At 38.4% G+C, this 17945-nt stretch overlaps 1 long non-coding RNA gene across 3 annotated transcripts in view; it reads left to right on the forward strand.

Annotated features, from left to right (window-relative positions):
- Positions 1-17945, forward strand: part of LOC110149097 (uncharacterized) — a 48610-nt gene continuing 30665 nt past the window's right edge. The window contains exons 1-2 of one of the 3 annotated variants that reach the window (XR_002317346.2): positions 1-85; positions 7461-11530. This is a non-coding gene — a long non-coding RNA (uncharacterized lncRNA). Of the gene's footprint in view, positions 86-846; positions 962-7460; positions 11531-17945 lie in introns of those variants that run through there. The other 2 variants (XR_011487211.1, XR_011487212.1) reach the window with 2 other exon arrangements.

The raw sequence follows: 17945 nt of genomic DNA on the forward strand, positions 1-17945 counted from the left end.
GGCTGCAATTGCCTAACTGTAGAAGAAACAAGAAATCTGAGTGAAGAATGATTTTATAAACCACACTGGGAGACCATGTCCTAAGGTAAATAAAATGTGGACTTTGGCTTTTATCAGATATAGATTTCAAGTCTCACCTCTGGAAGTCATATTTCTTTTAATCTTGATTTTGTTACTTAATCTACTTAAGACTTGATCTCATTATCTGCTTATTATCTGTTTTGTAGGTTTATTATAAGAGTTAAATCTAAAAGGTTTAGCTCAGTATCTAGCATAAAGTAAATAATCTGTAAGCAGTGGCAATTTTTATAACTAGTAATAGCAGTTATTGTTATACCTATTACTCTCTCCCACTTCTTAGTTTATGATCAGGGTAAAGAGAAATAAAGTTGAGGACAATCTTTACTCAATTTTCTGTATAAATGGTGGTTTTCTCTTCTGGACCAGGCAATGTGTTAGAGATTAGAATTTGAGAGATTTGTCTGAACTCTCTTTGCCCTTGATCTTGACACCCAAGATATGTGCTTATTACCCTATCTATCTCCAAATTATATCAAAACTTCATACCTCCTAACCTTCATCTCAGCTACTTCTGATAAAGCAGTACTTTCATTATTTCAAGCTGTGTGTCAATCTGTCTCCCTCCTTTCCTAACCCCATGTCTCTTCATTCCTTATCTGATGAAGGTCAGCTGCTTAGCTTGGCATGCAGCATTTTGGGTTATTTCCATTGCTGAGTCACTCTGAGGTTGGCTTATCCAGTTTGGCCTGGGATAGTTTAAAGTTCTGACATCTTACCAACTGTAGTCCAGATCTCAAACAACAGTTACTTTCTATTTAAGGCAGCATAGAAGGCAGAGGGAGCTGTAATCTTTCAGTACATTCTGAGGAGGACTCTGCCTCTATGTTTATGGGAGCCTAGAGTGAGTCTGCTGAAGCGCCGCAGCAGCAGAGGCAGCAGGGTGAGTCTGCAGCCAGTTTTGTAACTTAAGGTCTGCAACTTGGTTACTAGCAGTTCCTTCCTCTGCCTCAGTGTATTCTTGCTGTAGAATGGATAGATCAATACTAATTGGTAGATTAAGATTTCCTCATTACCTTCCCCCAAATGAATCTTTACTGAAGTATGGGATGTCTTTACTCTGAAGATTCAAATAATGACATGACATTTTTGCATCTGGGTGACTTTGACTAAGAGCTGTGAAAGCATCCTCATGACTACTTCCATTGAATTCACTTCATATAGGGGTTTTCTCACATCTGGTGAGGTGTTTTTCTTGGTAATTGTTTGGGGAATTTGAGTAGCTATGCATATTTTAAATTTTATCCACTTGTGAAGCCTATGTTCCTATAATTGGGTTATTTTAGCTTTTCATAGATAGCTATTCATAAACAACTATAAACAAGCTAAAATACTTTTAGTCCCCAACTTATTCATTCATAAATACTTACTGAACACCTTGTGTGTAAGAAACTGAACTATACATTGGAGATGTATAAAGATAAATGAAAAATAATGGCTAACATTTTTTTTTCCCAGTGCCAGACACTTGGGCCAGGTACATAAGCTACTGAGTCCTAGGGGCTTTGTAGGCATTATTTTATTTAATGCTCATACTCATTTTGTAAGATATTATCTCCAGTTTTTACAGACAAAACTGAAGTGTGGGAAAGTTAAGTAACTCGCCGTGTCACAATTACGAAGGAGTTGGATACCAACATAGTAAAACATGAGTCCAAAGTTTATGATTTTGTGCAAATGCAATCACTGGTATCAAGAGATTTATAGAAGTGTAACAGATTACAGGGAATCCAGAAAACCAGAAGTAATCCAATTTAAAATTGGGCAAGAAATCTAATACGTAAATCCATAAAACCCCAAATAATCCAATTTAAAATTGAGCAAAATATCTGATAGACATTTCTGCAAAGGAGACCTACAAATAGCCAGTAAGCACGTGAAAAGATGGTCAACATCATTAGCAAATGCAAATCAAAACCACAAAGAGATACCACTCACACCCACTAGGATGACTAAAACCGAAAGATAGATACTCAACTCATGAGGATGTGGAGAAATTGGAATCCTCATACACTGCTGGCAGGGATGTAAAATGGTGCAGTCTCATAGTTTCTCAAAAGGTTAAAGAGATAGACTTCCCATATGACCCAGCAATTCCACTCTTAGGTGTCTGTCCAAAAGACCTGAAAAAAATATATCCAACAAAAACTTGTGCACAAATGTTCATAGCAGCATGATTCATCACAGCCAAAAAGTGGAAACAACCCAAATTTTTATCAACTGATGAACTGATTTTAAAAATGTGTTTGTTTATCCATATAGTGGAATATTATTTAGGAATAAAAATGAATGAAGTACTGATATGTGTTACAACATGTGTAAATCTTGAAAACACTATGAGAACACGGGTGACTAGAAGAAACTAGTCACAAAAGACCACATGATGCAGGATTCCATTTACATGAAATGTCCAAAACTGGCAAATCTATAGAAATAAAAAGGGCTTCCTTGGTGGCTCAGACAGTAAGAAATACACCTGCATTGTAGGAGACCTGAGTTTGATCTCTGGATCAGGAAGTTCTCCTGGAGAAGGGAATGGCAACTTGGTCCAGTATTTTTGCTTGGAGAATTCCATGGTCAGAAGAACCTGGCGGGCTACAGTCCATAGGGTCACAAAGAGTCAGACATGACTGAATGACTAACACTTTCACTTTCATAGAAACAGAAAATAGCTTAATGCTTATCAGGGGCTGGAGAGAGCTGGGTATGGGGAGTGACTGTTAATGGCTACAGAGTTTCTTTTTGGGGTGATGAAAATGTTCTAAAGTTGATTGTGATGTTGTACGTATAACTCTGTGCATATACTAAAATCATTGAATTATACACCTTAACTAGATGAATTGTGTAATATGTGGGTTTTATCTCAATAAAGCTGTTATAAACCCAAAGCAATTAAAATATTAAGTAGCATTTGCTAACTGCCGTATAGCGGCATAAACAAATACTATGAAAATTCAGAGGAAAGAGATAATCTCAGGCTTCTGCAGTTAGGAAAGCCTTCATTGGGTGGTGGGGTTTTGGTAGAGATGGGATGAGGCATAAGAAATCGGAGAGGAAAAGAATGAGGAAGATATTTCTTGAGAAAGAATGGCAAAAACGAGAAGGAAAGCTTGTGTCTGGGAAATGGTGAAGGGTCTGATTTGGCTGATATACTTTGTCCTGATGGTTGTGATAGCCCAGTATTGGTGCACTTTGGAGAATAATGGGAGAAGATATTTTAAATTGTAACATTGCCCCCCAAATATAAGGTGTACTGTTATTATATCATACAAAGGAGGGGTAATGCTTTTGTCTTTAAGGACCAACTTAAAGATAAGTTGGCCTAGATCATGAAGGGAGAGGTATGGATATCAGGTGAGGAGAGCGTCTCTGATTCGTTTCTTACTGGAAACTCAAAAATCTCATTTCCTTATTAGCTCAAGTAGACATATGTGAAAAACTCCTAGGTTTGAGGGAGTCTGTGGGAGTGTGGCACCTATAGAAAGAGCTTTGTCTATGAGGACAAAATATTCTTCCTCATTTCTCAAGCCTGTGGTAGTAACATCAGGATGTTTCTCCTCTGCCTCAGAGTGGAAGTCACATCTAGATCAAGTCTCAAGTAGCAGGAATTAGAGAGAAGTGATATGAACTAATCACAATTATTTCATTCTATTATGTTCCATTCCACAGTTATTTTGTTGGGCAACTGTGTAAAAGGTCTACGGTAGATGTCGTAGGAGCTTTTAGTTCATGTTTGTCATTTTAAGTTTACTCCGAACCTGCATAGGTCTTTCCTTCACTCAACCACTAAAGATGATTAGAGGAACTGAGAGGTTCTGGAGATGCAAGGGGAGGAACTAACTCCTTCATTCACAGTCAGAAGGGCTCAGGGATCCGAGGTAAAGATGCCTCTGGCACTGATCCCCAGCAGGAGGCCTGCTGTTTCTGTCTTTATCTTATTTGCCAAGAGTACCTTCAAACCCTTGTCTGTAATTCACCTGCATAATGTGCTGCTGAGTATAAGGACTAGAGCAACCCAGTTCAGACTCAGTAATCCATTTGCTGTGGTGGTGGGAGAGGGAAAGGCACCCTAATAAAGAACAGGCCACCACTGAACTTGAATTTAAAGGTTAATCAGAAATCAGAAAGACTTTAAACAGGAGACACAAGCTGTACTCATTCCTAGGAGGAAGAGAATGGAGAATAAATCTCATTTGCTCTCTTTCCTGTACTCTCACTCTTTGTACCACATTATGTGTGTAAATTCTGTCTGTCCTTTTTGTTAGTTTTTCAGCTATATTTATTCTAATGTAAATATAAAAGGTCATTACAGAAAATTCAGAGATGTGTAATAAAAAGCAACTAAAATCACACATAATCTTACCATCCAGAAGTAACCACCACTGAGTTTTTAATGTATTTCCTTCCTTTTCTATATGCACACATTTTTTCCCCTCACAAAATTGAAATAATACGTGTATAAACATATGTTAAGTTTTATATTTTGATTTTTTTCACTAAAAATTGTATAGTGAGCATCTTCCATGTTATTTAGTTATTCTTCAAAAATGTGATTTTTAAAAATTGGGTGCAGAATGATTCTCCAGTATTGGACATGACGGTGTTCTACTAGTTCCACTCTTCAGCCATAATGCCTCGCAAGCACATTTTTTTTTTAAGTCAACAAATTTAGCCATGAGAAATATTACATCTCACAGAGCTCTTTGCTGAGCTTTTGCTGCAACAGCTTTATAATAACAGTATCACCAAGCCCTCTCCCTGAGGACTGCCACACAGCCATTCCTCTGAAGACATGCTAACTCCATCCCACTTGCTTCTCACCTAGCTGATCAGAGAGACCAGCTGTGATACAGGTAAGCTCTTTCAATAAACAGACTCTTTGGGACAATTGTAGGCCTTGATTGTGAACTGGAGAGCCAAATGATGGATAACGTGCCTGAATTATTTAGGTATCTACTTCAACTGTATGTGCTCCCTTTACACATATGCCTGTACATCAAGCTAGTTCATAATCTTCTCATAGGTTTTCTGTAAACGAGAGGTGAAAAGGGTACAAGTCCTAGAGGCAATACCGGGGTACACTGCTAGAACTTCTGCTTTGGCACAGTTGATGCTTATCTTCAGTAGTGTATGACTTTCTTTTCTATGATTTTTCTATTTTTTCCCATTATAGAATGAAAATTTGTAAGAATATTACACCAAATTAAATTTAATTTAATTAAGGCAATAAATACATATTGGGTCTCTATGACATGTGGAACACAATGATGGAAATATGGAATAGAGGACCTAGGCAGGCCCTTAGGAGGCTTACAGTCCAGTAGGGATGATAAGATATGCACACACATAACTATAAAAAAGAGTAGACCAGATTGTAGGAATTTTAATGATGAAGAAATGATCATAAAACAGCGTCATGAGGAAATTTAAACTGCACACTACATTGTTTACAAATTTAGTTCTCTTAAACAGTCCCAAAATGTTAGTATTGGTTGTCTGGGTGATGGACTTAGAAATGGTTGTAATATTCTTCTTTATTCTTTTCCATTTTTCTAACATTTTAAAGCAATTAAAATGTGTTACTATTAGAATCATTAAAATATACTCTATTAAATGTGTCAGAGCACTATATAGAAGTACAAAGTATGTTGAAAGTATGGAAGAACGATTATGTCTGACTAGCGTGGGGAAATCAGGAAAGTTTTAGGATTTCTATCTTTAATAATGATGAAAAACTTTTAATCTTGGAAATAGATAATGAAATTTCATTGAATTGAAAAGGCATTTTATATTCCTACAGCTTTTTATCTCTATGACATTTGACTACAGTCTCTATTAACTATCTGTAACTCTAGTAACTGCTATCTGACATACTATCTTTTATTTTATTACTTTAGATATATCTTAGAATTTTTTGCTACATACACCATGGGGAGATGTTTCTTAAATCAGTAGTTGTCACTAGTCATATTCCTAGTCAGAGTATATATTTTTAGCAAAGACTCTTTCCGCTTGTCCCACTGAGCCCAGAAAAGCTTTATTTAGACATCCACTGGGAAGGGCTGTTTCTTTATCCTCTTGTTCTTCTGAAGACTTCTGTATCTTTAATATTCAATGCACAGAGCTCATATTCTCCAGGGTCCAATAGGCTTCTAGCAAAAAGACTCCACAAACCATCTGCTTCATCAGCCATGAGCTTCCTGTTCTTTTGGTGGACACCCTAGGTGATGAGACTTCCCAAGGTTTTCAGTGAAAGTGCAGGGATTATCAGGACAGAATTTAGGTGACGTAACAGGCTTCAACTAACCTGAAAGATGAGCATCTTGGTTGTGTAACCCTGATGGATTATTTACCCTCTCTATGGCTTTGTTTCCTCACTTATAAATTGAGATAATAAAGAAGAGAAAAAAAGGGAGATAATAGCAATCATTTCATAGGCTTATTTTAAAAATTAAATTTGGCATTTGTTAGTATTTGATATATAGTTGCCCTTATTATGATGTATCATAGACCTGGGGGGTTGTGGAGTTTTATTTTTCTCCTGAATAGATTATAGGAAGTGGTGGAATTTTGAATGACAAGTGAGTTGTGGAGGGCAGGTGAGGGTGGTGGTGATAGGGGATGTGCCAGGCAAGGACGGTTGGAATAGCACCATGACTTAGGGAGGCTACTGGTGGAACTTCAGGTGTAGGGGAATAGTGAGAGATGAGACCACAGAGGGAGACTGGATCCAGGCCTTTACTTGCTGTAGGTGTACATTTATGTCAGAGCTTATTAAAGAGGCTGAGTATTCCCTGAGCCCTTTCTACCCCCGCTCCAAAGAGGTCCCAGGCTTGTTCATACCGTTCCCAATAAAGTGCAGTCCTGGCTGGGCAGATGTGTTTAGTACTGTTCTTGTTATTTTTCTGTTTGGGAAGCATCAATCCATAACTTTTCAGATGCACCTGGATATCTACTAGTTATACCTCCCCTGCTGCTGACTTCCCCCAAGCAACATCTAGAAAGACCAGTGACAATTGCTCAGGAAGCTGTCACTGACCTGTCAAACATCATCTTAGGGCTAACTCTGATCCAGAATAATTCAAATGTAACTCGCTTACAGAGACAGACTTGCATATTGCAGAAATAGAGTTCCAGGTTCATATAGCAAATAAACAAACTGTCTACGATCAGCCTGGGTGAACTTGACTCAGTGGACAATCTCACACAGAATGCTGAAGTGCTGGAAGCCTCTGTCAGCTAAGAGTGCATTCGGTGGGCATGGAGCTTGACAGTGGTGTCTGTAGGGGGCTTTCTTGGACCCAGTGGGGTGGCGGCTGGGTTGTGCTGGTTCACGTTCTCAGCTGAAGCAAATTTTCTGCTTTTCTTTCTGTTCCTTACAGAATGTCTTTCTTTTTGGTGACTTTCAACATACTTCTACTTATTCATAATATAGGTGAGTCACTTTTCAAAAAATCTTTATGGATATTTCTGAAACAGCTTTGGGATAGTGAGGGAAATACTGATTTGGAGGTTAAAAAAACAAACAAATGACTTAATCTCTCTGAACCTCAGTTTTCTCATTTTTTAAAGATGGTATTAACAATGCCCTATTTGTTTAACAGGAAATGGTGAAGAACAGATGGGAAAATCTAACAAACCCAAATAGTAAAGCATTATTGTTTATTCTGTTTTCATGTTTTTAAATGAGAAAAGCCTTCCCACCTGCACCGCCAACTTGAATTGTTCATTCGAGGCCATATTTGGATAACTATACTTATTTACATCTATAATTAGAACTCCCTCAATTAAAAAAAAATCTGGACAGTCCTCCCCACTTCAAGTGCTTGATAAATGTCGATTTAGAGTATAGCATCACAGAATATTTGAGATCAGGTCTGTCCTAAAAATTCTGGATGGGCAGTCAACACAGAGTTTGTATAAGTTTTTATATTCAGTTCTTCAAAAATGTTGAGATAAATAGTATATAGATGTTGAAAAAGTTAATGTAATTCAGCTAACAAAAATATATGTGCAAAAATTTCTTTAAAAAATCACAGGTAAAAAAAAAAATGACATGTATCCAAAACCTGCAATATAATTACTTGAAAAGTGATCAAACACATTTATAGGTTTCAGGTACATTCAGTCTCTCAGGGACCTTCAACAGCTCTGCCAGTCTCTTAAAGCTGGCAGCAGTGGAAGGCATCCTTAGGAGATGCAGCCAGGGATCGAATCAGGAGTTAGTGCAAGGCCGGGTCCACCCAGATTACATTTACTGGTTCTTTTCTTTTGATGCTTGGCTACTGTGTCTGTGTGTGTATGTGTGTGTGTGTTTGTGTAGAAGGGAGCAGTAAGGCAAAGTGAGATGGTAATCCATTCATAGTTAGGAACAACCCAACCAAATAAATTAAAGGAAAGGGTATATATGTAAGTGAAAAAGAGAAAGCTAATAATGTATTTTATAGCAACAGTGACAGTCTAATACGAGGTGCTTTAGATATGGTGTCTTTCTGCTGAGCTTTTGACTCAGTTTCTTGGACCTTGGGAAGCTAAAGATAGAAAGTCCTAGAAATAAAACAGATTGAAATAGACAAAAGAGTTACTCAGATTCAAGTAGGACCATCTGCAGACACATCAGTCAGAGCTTGGCGTTTGTATTTCCAATTACATCATCGACAGTTCCTGTTTCATGATTCTTTGACTAGAGCCTTTGGATTCCTGAGTCTGAGACCTTTTCCCTTGGGGCTAGAAAGTGTACAGCTGTAGCGAGACCTCCTGGATATAACCCGAGAAGCTAGAATTAAGGACCTTTCATGAGTGAGCTGCACATTTTTATGAGAGAGACTGGGAAGAGCGGAAGCTTACTAAAGTATCCATTTGTCTGATCCACTCCTTCTGTCCCTCTGGAAAATAACTGAACTTTGTCATATAAAAACAATCCCTAAGATCCCAAGGCATTTCATGACAATGCTGGGACAGATGTTCCTACCTTAATTATATGTAAAAAAACTATAGCATAAGAGAGATTAACTTGCCTAATTACAAATGACTAGTAAAGAAAAATTAGAACTAAGTTTAAGTTTAGCAACTTAGTTCTTAAACTTAGAACTTGGATTTACAAATCTAAGAAGAGTTTTTACACCTGTAATTCACTGCTTCTTGATGATAACCATGTTAGACAAATAACAATCTGAGCAGGAAGGCATTTTGTTTTCTTATATGCAAATCCATCCTTCTAAAGGGCAGACAAGTTATTTCTCCCTGACTCCTTTTTTCCATTGTCATCTATCTTTCTTTATATTCATTTGATCATTTATTTCATTAGTCATTTTTTTATTCATTAAACTTAGAACGAGTGCCTAAGGTCGGCAAGCAACAGTTAGACCTGGACATGGAACAACAGACTGGTTCCAAATAGGAAAAGGAGTATGTCAAGGCTGTATATTGTCACCCTGCTTATTTAACTTATATGCAGAGTACATCATGAGAAATGCTGGACTGGATGAAGCACAAGTTGGAATCAAGATTACAGGGAGGAATATCAATAACCTCAGATATGCAGATGACACCACCCTTATGGCAGAAAGTGAAGAAGAACTAAAGAGCCTGTTGATGAAAGTGAAAGAGGAGAGCGAAAAAGTTGGCTTAAAGCTCAGCATTCAGAAAACTAAGATCTTGGCATCCGGTCCCACTCCCATCACTTCATGGCAAATAGGTGGGGAAACAGTGGAAAACAGTGACTGACTTTATTTTTTGGGGCTCCAAAGTCATTGCAGATGGTGACTGCAGCCATGAAATTAAGAGGCGCCTACTCCTTGGAAGGAAAGTTGTGACCAACCTAGATAGCATGTTAAAAAGCAGAGACATTACTTTGTCAACAAAGGTCCGTCTAGTCAAGGCTATGGTTTTTCCAGTAGTCATGTATGGATGTGAGAGTTGGACTATCAAGAAAGCTGAGTGCCGAAAAATTAATGTTTTTGAACTGTAATATTGGAGAAGAGTCTTGAGAGTCCCTTGGCCTGCAAGGAGATCCAACCAGTCCATCCCAAAGGAAATCAGTCCTGAATATTCATTGGAAGGTCTGATGTTGAAGCTGAAACTCCAATATTTTGGCTACCTGATGCAAAGAGCTGACTCATTTGAAAAGACCCTGATGTTGGGAAAGATTGAGAGCAGGAGGAGAAGGGGACGACAGAGGATGAGATGGTTGGATGGCATCACCGACTCAATGGACACGAGTTTGGGTAAACTCAGGGAGTTGGTGATGGACAGGGAGGCCTGGCGTGCTGCAGTTCATGGGGTCGCAAACAGTCGGACACAACAGAGCGACTGAACTGAGCTGATGTTCTCACTTTTTCTCTCCTACTCAAATAATTATGCCTATTTCTTATTCCCATGATGAGAGTTAAGTATTTAGAATGTCAGTTCATCTTATCTAAAAATATTGCTCTGAACTACAGGTATTACATCCATACCTGGATACATCATTCATTCATTCAAATAAGCAAACAAAACATAACAAAAACATTGGTCCTATCCCAAACTCACCAAACAAACTGTAGCACTGAAAAGCCAAAATGTTTCATAACACCTACATGAAAACTCTGAGATATGATGTGTGGTTTGGGGAGAATAGCCCTGTGTTGGGAGTCGGGAGGCCTACATGGTAATTCCATGACTTTGGACATTTAGATTTTTCAGGCTTCATTTTCTCACTCTTCTCACTATTAAAATGTAAGATGGAACTGAACCAGTGGATCTCTGTAGTGCCCTAAGTATCCTCACTCTGCAGGATTACATGGAGAGTGGTCTCATGAAGGTGGAGAGAGGCACGGCAGAATTCCTGAGGGTAAGAGTTGGAAGAGACGGGAAAGTGGTGCTGATAATCATTTGCTATCTTCTGTGATTCTCAGCAGGGTACCTGAGGGCAGCAGAGTCTGAAATGAATCCCTCAAGTAGGGTAAGTTTCCAAAAATAAAGACAGCAGCGGTAGATGAGACCTGGAGGGCAGGAGCAGGTGTGTATCCTGATATCCTCTCACTGTGCCTGGATCAAAATTTCAACTATAGTGAACCTCAAGATGTGTTGCCTATATAAAGGTTAATGTAAAAACTCAGGGCAAAATTTCTGCTAGCCTGATCCTCTTGTGGCTGAAATTAAGAAAGGAACTAATTGTTTTGTTATTTTTCCAACCAGACTCTGAAATGCCTCAGGTGCAGTTTGATAAGACTGATGATGAGGACATGGCCACATGTGTCTCCAAGGGCTGGTACCTCATGCCCAGTGTCACCTGGCAGAGAGGGACCTAAGCAACCGCAGTATAGTGGAGGTCCTGGAGGAGCAGATGAATGTCTTCTACAGGGTGTTCTCTGTCCTGAAATACCCCATCAAGTTAAATGAGAAATATGTTTGCACACAACAGAGACAGATGTGAGCAACCAGCCCTTCAGAATCATCCGCAAGTACCCAAGTAAGTGAGTTGAAGCAGGATGTATTTCACCACAAAGAAGCCATCATTCAGTTATATCCACCAAATGCCAAATGTATCAGTCACTTCTGGGCACTTTGGAGATTTAAAGAAACTCAGGGACAGAAGCCTATAGCTTTTGGCAAGGGAGGGTGATGAGGTGGAATCTCTCTGGGTTTGAAAAAAGGCCACACTTCAGGGACTGACAGCTTTCATCCAGATCAGTGTGGCTGTTACTATTGGTGAGGCTTCTCTCCCTCTGGTAAGGATGTCAGCTTTATGATGTGACAGTCTGAACAGGCATGCTGCTGCTGCTGCTAAGTCACTTCAGTCGTGTCCGACTCTGTGTGACCCCCAGAGACAGAAGCCCACCAGGCTCCTCCATCCCTGGGATTCTCCAGGCAAGAACACTGGAGTGGGTTGCCATTTCCTTCTCCAATGCATGAAAGTGAAAATTGAAAGGGAAGTCGCTTAGTCATGTCCGACTCTTTGCAACCCCATGGACTGCAGCCTACCAGGCTCCTCCGTCCATGGGATTTGCCAGGCAAAAGTACTGGAGTGGGGTGCCATTGCTTTCTCCACTGAGTAGGCATAGCTGCCATTTATCAGCCTCTCACCCCGTGCCTGGCACTCTACTTATATCATTTTAAGTCGTTGCCCTGAATCTGCAAGGTAATTGTTAGTGCTGTCCCCATCCTGTGTGAAGGAACCAAGATGGCAAATAGTTTGACCAAGGACATGGCTAATAAGCGTATGAGTTAGAATTCAAATCCATTCTTTCTGAATCCAAAATTCATGTACTTTATTTTCATATGTGCTTAGTCTCTCAGTCATGTCCAACTCTTTGTGACCCATGGACTGTAGCCTTCCAGGCTCTTCTGTCCATGGGGATTCTCCAGGCTAGAATACTGGAGTGGGTTGCCATGCCCTCCTCCAGGAGATCTTCCCAGCCCAGGGATCGAAGCCAGGTCTCCCACATTGCAGGCAGATTCTTTACCAGGTGAGCCACCAGGGAAGTCCAAGAATACTGGAATGGGTAGCCTATCCCTTCTCCAGAGTATTTTCTTGACCCAGGAATCAAACCAGGGTCTCCTGCATTGCAAGTTGATTCTTTACCAGCTGAACTCCCAGGGAACCCCTTATTTTCTTATACCACCTAGCATTTGTGTATCTAAGATTATAGACTCCGTAAACAGATTTGAATCATCTAAGAAGGGGAACCCATGTGCGATAAGTAATAGGCTAGAAATGAAGTTGCTGCTCCACTCGTGAATCCTGGAAAGTCTTAACATTGTTATCTAACTGTGCTCTGTTGAACCCTGCAGCTCCTTGAGGGAAAATTTGATGGATAATTTTTTGTGTGTCAGTTCTATTTCTTCTAAACTGTGTCTGAACTCTTTAAGGAAGGGTTCAAAGTCTTTATAAAGCATATAAGAAAAGGAACATAGGGTGGACCCAGGTACCTTTCCATACCTCCGTTGTTGTTCAGTTGCTAAGTGGTGTTTGACTGTCTGCAACCCCATGGACTGCAGCACGCCAGGCTTCCCTGTCCTTCACTATCTCCCAGAGTTTGCTCAAACTCATGTCCATGGAGTCAGTGGTGCTATCTAACCATCTCATCCTCTGCTACCCACACCCTCTTCTCCTTTTGCCTTCAATCTTTCCCAGCATCAGGGTCTTTTCCAATGAGTTGGCTCTTCGCATCAGGTGGCCAAAGTATCATACCTCCGAGGTAGATGCTAATGTTACTCCATTTGGCAGAGGAGGAAACTGAGGCTGAGAGAAGACAAATTACTGAGAGCTACACAACTGAAAGTGATAGAGCCTAGGATTTGAATCCAGACTTAATTTTTCAAGGCTTGAGTACTTTCCACTCTACCATGGTTGACTCATGGGCGTTAAGTTCCTTGTGTTGTAATATCCAGAGCCTCAGGCAGAGTGACTGATCTGTGCTACCATTCATGGCCCCATGGGCCTCTCCTTCCAGGAGGAAAGTGATGGTGATGAAGACACTTGCTCATGAGCTAATTCCTTCTATTTCCCTTGGAGGATTAGATCTGGCAGGGACTTTTGCCATTCTCTTCTAGTAACCACAGCATGTGAGAGAGAGGAAACAGTAGTCCAAAGAGTTGGGGTATTTGTCCAAGTGTGCACAGCCTCTATATAGGAAGTAATACATAGGCAGAAGAGTCCTCAGAGCTTTCTGAAGGATTGCTTCCTGGGTTATAATTCTCAGTTTGGCTTGAATAAAATTTTCCATTTCTTTTTAAAATTGAAGTATAGTTATCTACAATGCCATCTCTTTTCTGGATTTTTTTCACTGACACTCTCATTGAATTGTCTTGACATCCTTGTCAAAGATGAATGATGATTAAATCAGGGCTTATTTCTGGATTCTCAATTTTGTTTTATTGTATAAACTCCGGGAGTTGGTGATGGACAGGGAGGCCTGGCGTGCTGCAGTCCATGGGGTCCCAAACAGTTGGACACGACTGAGCGACTGAACTGAACTGAACTGATGTATCTATTCACATGCCAGTTCCACACTGTCTTGATAACTGTAGATTCTTAGTAAGTTTTGACACAGTGAAGTGTGAGTCCACCAAGTTTATTCTTTTATGAGATTGTTTTGACTGTTCTTGTTTTGACATTTCTGTATGAATTTTAAGATCAATTTGTCAGTTTCTGCAAAAATGACACCTGGGATTTTGATAGAGAATGTGTTGAGTCTATAGATCAGCTTTGGGAGTACTGCCATCTTAACAATATTGTCTTCCAATCTCTGAACATGGATGTCTTTCCATTTATTTGCTTTTTCTTTAATTTCTTTCAGTGATGTAGTTTTCAATGTATCAGCCTTGTACTTTTGTTCAATTTATTCCTAAATATTCTATACCTTTTTATGCCTTGTAAATGCAATTTTCTTAATTTTATTTTTGGAATGTTCTTTGCTAGCAAAAGAAATACAACTGAGTCTTCTATATTGATTTTGTACCTTGTAACCTTGTTGAATCTGTTCATTAGTTATAATAGTGTTCTTTTTGTGGATTCCTTAGTATTTTCTATTTATAAGATCATATGATCTATGAATAGATATAGCTTTATTTTTCCTTTCCTATCTTGATTACTTACATTTTATTTTCTTGCCTAACTGTCCTAGAACCCCCAGTACATTGCTGACTAGTAGAAGTGATAGTAAACATTCTTATTTTGTTCCTAATTATAAGGACAAAATTTTCCATCTTTCATTATTAAATATAGTTTTAGCTGCAGTTTATTATACATGGACTTTATCAGGTTGAGGATGTTGTCTTCTGTTGCTAATTTGCTGAATGCTTTTCAACAGAATGAATTTAGGATTTGTCAAATGTTTTTTGTGCATCTCTTGAGATCCTGTGGTCTTTGTCCTTCATTCTATTAATATGATATATTACACTGATTGATTTTTTATATATTGAACTGATCTTATATTCCTACACTTAGTCATGGTGCATAATCATTTTTGGGCTTCCTGGGTATCTCAGCTGGTACAGAATCCACCTGCAATGCAGGAGACCCCAGTTCAATTCCTGGGTCAGGAAGATCCCCTGGAGAAGGGGTAGGCTACCCACTCCAGTATTCTTGGGCTTTCCTGGTGGCTTGCACGGTAAAGAATCCTCCTGCAATGTGGGAGACCTGGGTTCTATCCGTGGGTTGGGAAGATCCCCTGAAGGAGGGCATGACAACCCATTCCAGTATTCTAGCCTGGAGAATCCTCATGGACAGAGGTGCCTGGCGGGCTACAGTACATGGGGTCGCAAAAAGTTGGACATGACTGAGCAACTAAGCACACGGCACACACATGATCCTTTTTATACACTATTTATAGGTATCTTTGTGAGGATTTTTGCATATTCTTTTTCTTTTGATCCTGTGGCACATGGCATGTGTGACCTTAGTTGCCCGACCAGGGATCTAACCCGTGCCTCTTGTAGTGGAAGCCAGGAGTCTTAACCATTGGACTGCCAGGGAAGTCCCTTCTCATGATTTCTTTGCCTGATTTCAGCATCAGGGTAATACTGGCCTCATAGAATAAACTGAATATGTTCCCTTATCGTCTATTTTTTTGTGTGTGAAGATTTGTGAAGGATTGGTATTATTTTTTCTTCAGTTCTTCAACTTTTAGTTTTATTTCTCTATTATTTTTCTATTCTGTAATTTCTCCTTCCATAAGTTAATTTCTCCTTCCATAAGGAGATAAATACTTCGACTTCAGTATTATTTCCCTTGTGCTTATTTTGGGTTTAGTCTGATTTTCTCTAAAAACTTAAGGTAGAAGTTTAGATTATTGATTTGAGATCTTTCTTCCTTTTTACAAGTATTTTTATAAGTGTTTTATAAGTATTTACAGCAGTAAATTTCCCTCTGAGCACTGATTTATCTGCATCCTGTAAGTTTTGGTATTTTATGTTTAATTTTTATTCATGTCAAAGTATTTTATAATTTCCTTTAAGATTTCTTTTCTGGCCATTTGGGTTATTTAAGATTGTGTTGTTTAATTTCTATATTTTTTTTATTCTCTAAGTTTTATTCTGCTATTCTATTCTAATTCTATCCATTTAAATAAGCTTTGAAAATGTGAAGTGTGAGTTCTCCAACTTTATTCCTTTTTTTGGCTATCCTGTTTCTCTTGAGTTTTCATATAAATTTTACGATCAGTGTCTCAACTTGTGACCGAAACAGAAGCTGACTTTTTGATAGGGATAGTGTTGATAGGCACTGTCATGTTGATAGGTTGATAGGCAATAGATAACATTGCCATTTTAATGATACTAAGTCTTTCGACCCATGAATATGTGATATCTTTCCATTTATTTAAAGGCATACTTTAAAAATATATATAAAATAAAATGCAGAAGCCCCGAGGTTAAGTGAATTTGGAGGGGAAAAAGACTGGTGCGTGACACACTAAAGAAGTGAAATCAACTTTAATATTAATTTTGTTACTGTTGTATTGTTGAAGGGTGTAATGACTCATCCACCCTACCTCAAAAAAGATAAAGAGGAGAAAAATGAGGAAGGAAGATAAAGGAAAGGAAGAAAGACAAAAGAGAGACAGAGGAATGGAGGGAGGGAGAGAATGCAACATGTGTTGGCAAGTTAGACAATAAAGACAGAAAATGTTTATCTCATTTAGCACCTAGCAGGTCTTTTGTAACCTCGGCAAGAGGTGCTTAGTGGAGCAATTGTCCAGCAACCAGAGCAGAAAAGATTGAGGATTGATAATGATTATATTTTTCTCATGGCATTACTGTAATAATGAAAAGATTTTGTGAAGCTAAAAGTTCCTAGCATAGTTTCTGAAACAACGTACACCTAACACTTCTTATTATTTTTATTATATCAACATATTAAAAGGGCTTGTCTTTAAGAGGGTAGGATTATAGATTGTGCCCTTTATGCATTGCTTCTGAGCCATAAAATCACTGACTAATAATGGGCAAGATTTAAAATAAAAATCATGCTCTAAATAAGCTAACCAGGCATAATTGTGTCAGTATAAAAAGACAAAAAGAAGAAAGGAAACTCCAAAAAAAAAAAAAAAGCAGATGCTTATTTTACTTTTTATATGTACAGATTATGAAACAATCAGACAATATTGCAAGAATAAAGAATAATATTTTTTCCTCCCTATGAGTTTATTATAATAAGCATATTTTTCTAGCTAAAGAAAAAATAAAATGTAGAGGAACCATACAGGCTTTAGAGAAAAGGATCAGGTTCAGTAACAGTTCAAATAGTTAGAACCCAATCTTAAGAAGAAAAGATTAGAAGATTATGTCATTTTGGCCTTAAATATTTAAAGGACCTTTATAAAATCGCTGATTTGCTGTTCATGAGATTCTCTTAGGTTAATGATAGAACCTAAGGAGGAAATAATAAAATGGAAGTCATAAGTTAATACATGAAGATTTCAAAATATCATTTAAAAATTTTTCAGAACTGGACTAGGCAACTGAAGAAGTGTTACTATATAGCCAGGTGCATGTGTGTGTGTGTGTGTGTGTCTGTGTTGTATAGCTATAAAAAAATAATAATAAATACTTAGAGTTCTTACTCATCTTCAGTGCTGTTCTAAGGTTTTTCAGGGTTTTTTATTCTACATTTTAATTAGTTCTTTATCCTCATGGGAATCCTATTAGGTAAGAAATATTATTATCCACATATAAGTAGGTTTGCTAGATTTAGTAAATAAAAATAGAGGATGCTCAGTTAAATTTAAATTTGTGATAAGCAATAATTATTGCCACATACATATGCCAAAAAGAGATGAACTACTTACCTGAAATTTGAATTTAAATGGGTGTCCTATATTTTATCTGGCAATCCTACGTTTAATAGATGGGGAAGCTGAAACTCAGAGATGATAGGGAGGGAG

The sequence above is a fragment of the Odocoileus virginianus genome, chromosome 4 (genome assembly GCF_023699985.2).
Source record: "Odocoileus virginianus isolate 20LAN1187 ecotype Illinois chromosome 4, Ovbor_1.2, whole genome shotgun sequence".
Lineage (NCBI taxonomy): Eukaryota > Metazoa > Chordata > Mammalia > Artiodactyla > Cervidae > Odocoileus > Odocoileus virginianus.